Source organism: Morone saxatilis, unplaced genomic scaffold (assembly GCF_004916995.1).
Source record: "Morone saxatilis isolate NCDOM2014 unplaced genomic scaffold, NCSU_SB_2.0 Contig3, whole genome shotgun sequence".
In the NCBI taxonomy this organism is placed as follows: domain Eukaryota; kingdom Metazoa; phylum Chordata; class Actinopteri; family Moronidae; genus Morone; species Morone saxatilis.
In genome coordinates this window covers 6,788,540-6,791,386 of record NW_023339873.1, presented here as the reverse complement: position 1 = coordinate 6,791,386, position 2,847 = coordinate 6,788,540, and the positions used below count along the sequence as shown (strand labels likewise).

The window sequence follows — 2,847 nt, the reverse complement described above, 5'->3', positions numbered from 1 at the left end:
AAAACTCAATGATTATACATCAACGTGCAAAATTCATTGGGACTGTCAAATCACTGCTATTTATATCAGAAAAATAATAACATGGATCATATAAAAAGCTTTTGTGGCTCCAGAGGCGAGTTGAATGGATCTGACTAAATGATCACTTGAGTCAGCCAGTAGAAGCTATAAAGTGTAATTTGTTTCTTTTGTTTTTTTGAAGGCAAACTGTTCTAATCAGCGTCGTGCTGTCTAATGATATACTGAATACACGATTCCCTATATCTATCTCTACGGCGTGCATAGCTATGATCTCGGTCTATCTCCACCTCTGTTCACTCTCTTCTTTCTAGCGGCTGGCTCATTTTGTTTATGTTGTCTACCAATGCTGCTGGCTTGCCTTCTCCCTTTGGGCCCCGACAGAGGAAGGCCGCAGTGGGCCTTCATGCACGGCCCCACGCTCCTTTTAAAGAGCAGCAGTATTGCTCCTGAGGGTGCCCAGAAAGCAGTACTTTTACACGCTCCCGCTTTCGTTTTCTTTGTATACTGCTAACATCCTATCAGCTCACTCTTTTTCACCTCCCGTGCTTCATGACGATCGATCGATCGATTGTTTTCGCCCGTACTGAAGAGCTTCATGGCCGGCACAACTGAAGCCCGGGCGGGGGCCGGGATTTCCTGGATGCTGTCCCCATTGTGAGACGAAAAGAGAGAGAAGAGAGAGGATGGCCGAGGAACCAGGCCTCAGCAGAGATTGTGCGCGACCTACATTACTGTACATCATGCAGCGATTGAAACTGCATCTTTTCAGGTCTCCGGGAAACTTGCTTTTTGTGTAGCAACAGACGCTGAAATCCATCCTTTTTGTGTTTTGAAAAAAGAGGGGAGATTCAGAAAGTGTGTGTGTGTGTGTGATATTCACAGAGAGAGCGAGAGGGTGAGAATTAATTGTTGGTGGGGTAAAAAAGGGCAAAAAGAAAAAGAGCATAATAAGAAAATCCCCAGGGTGAAGGTGCCGGATAGTGAGCAGCACACACAGTCGGGGGAATCTATGTTGAGTTGTGATACTACCGTGTGATTGCGTAACACACCGAGGAAAAAAAAAAAAAAAAAAGGCAACTCATCCGGTAACGCCAAGGGGGTTAATATTCCCACAGGGACGACTCATATTGACAGATGCAACCAGACACACAACAAGGCAGGAAGAAGAGCATGCACTCAGCAATTTCCTGTACAAAATGCACAAGTTCTGTGAAGTGAAATAAAAAAAGGAAAGAACTTAATATCTCTATTAAGTGAAAAACACTTGAAAAAGACCCTCTTCCAGTCTAAAAGACCCAGTCACACCAGCTTTTAAAATGGATTCGCTCGCAGGGGTGAAGTTCAACCAGGGTGGGAAATTAACTTTTTAAAAACGTCCACCAGCCACTAAGTGTTCAAATTCACCGTCCACTCAATAGTATTCATTATTTCAACAACTGTCACGTTTTACCAGCCTTCGCCACCCTGAGTTCGAGTGACGTTCGGCACATTAATTGCCGTCGCTGACCAAAGCAAACCTCCTCAATTGTGCTGACTTTTGGGTGAATGATGAGTCCAAAATGGAGGAAGCTACTGTTGCACCGCTCACTTTTATGTAACCTCCTCTTTAATGTAACATTTTCCACTGAAGAAGACAGGAGTCAATGGTAAAAAAACATCTACTTGAATACCTGTGTGAAATTATTGATGGAAATTATCAAACACAATCCTGAGAACAAACATGAAGGACTAACACTATCTTCCCAAATGGCTAGCATTGTAGTGGTTAGCTTGCCAACAATAGTTCACAACAAGCCCTGTGTGTAGTCCCTACATCTTCAAGTGCCTAGAACCAGATATTCATTTAACTGCTTTAGCGTAAACTACACATATTTTAAGGGATTTTCAAGAAAAATAAGCTATATATGAGAAAAAATATATATGATAAAGTTTCCTTCAAGCTTAAACATGTGACATGGTTGGTATTATTCACTGAGGATTCTCTGTAGGGACAATCTGTCAATAAGTCAATACTTGACTTCCCCTTGTTACATTTCACAACAACAGTCAATGAACTGTACAGAAACAATGGCATAGAGTTTGTTGACCTTTGATCCTGTGTGAGCAACACTGCTGTACTGACATATGTTATAAAGAAACATAACCACCTAAAATAGAAAATGCATTAACAGAGAAAAGCTTGTGAAGTCAATTCAACATGCTAAGCCATTTAGTGGACACTTTTAGCCACAGCGCTGCACAGCATCACTGAGTGCATTTAATGCTGGCATGAATGGGCTCAGTGGGAAGTGAACTCCTGCCCCAGGCAATGTTAGTGATGTGCTGTATGTACACAGCCATATCACCGCCCCAGTTGCAGAGTTAAAACCTATATATTGTGGGGGTTTCCTTCAGATTTTCACCATTAATTTACATAGTTTGAAGCTATTCTGAGCATCAACTGGACAATTTGTGTTTAATCCCTGCTGAAGTGTCTTTAAGCAAGAAGCTGAACCTGTAAATCTGTGTAAATTTAACCTCTTTTGGACAGCTGACATGAAAAAAGATCACCTTAAGAAACTGTGATGGGTACAACAGCTAATCGATTAATCTTAAGAATAATAGACATTTTTTCAAAATTAAAATAATTGTTAGGTGCCAATAATGAAAGAAGATCTTTTATTAAAGCAAAACATGTTTCTAGTTCCCCATTAAAGTGCATAAGTATTAGCAGCAAAATGTACTGAAAATTATGCAGAATAGTATCATTTAGAGTGTTATACTTATGATACGTTTATTTAATTGGAATATTATTAAGATAAGAAACTTTATTGTCCATTACATTAC

General features: G+C 40.4%; 1 protein-coding gene across 2 annotated transcripts in view; it reads right to left on the bottom strand.

Annotated features, from left to right (window-relative positions):
- Window positions 1-2,847, bottom strand: part of crip2 (cysteine-rich protein 2) — a 22,795-nt gene that overhangs the window by 6,840 nt on the left and 13,108 nt on the right. The window lies entirely within an intron of this gene.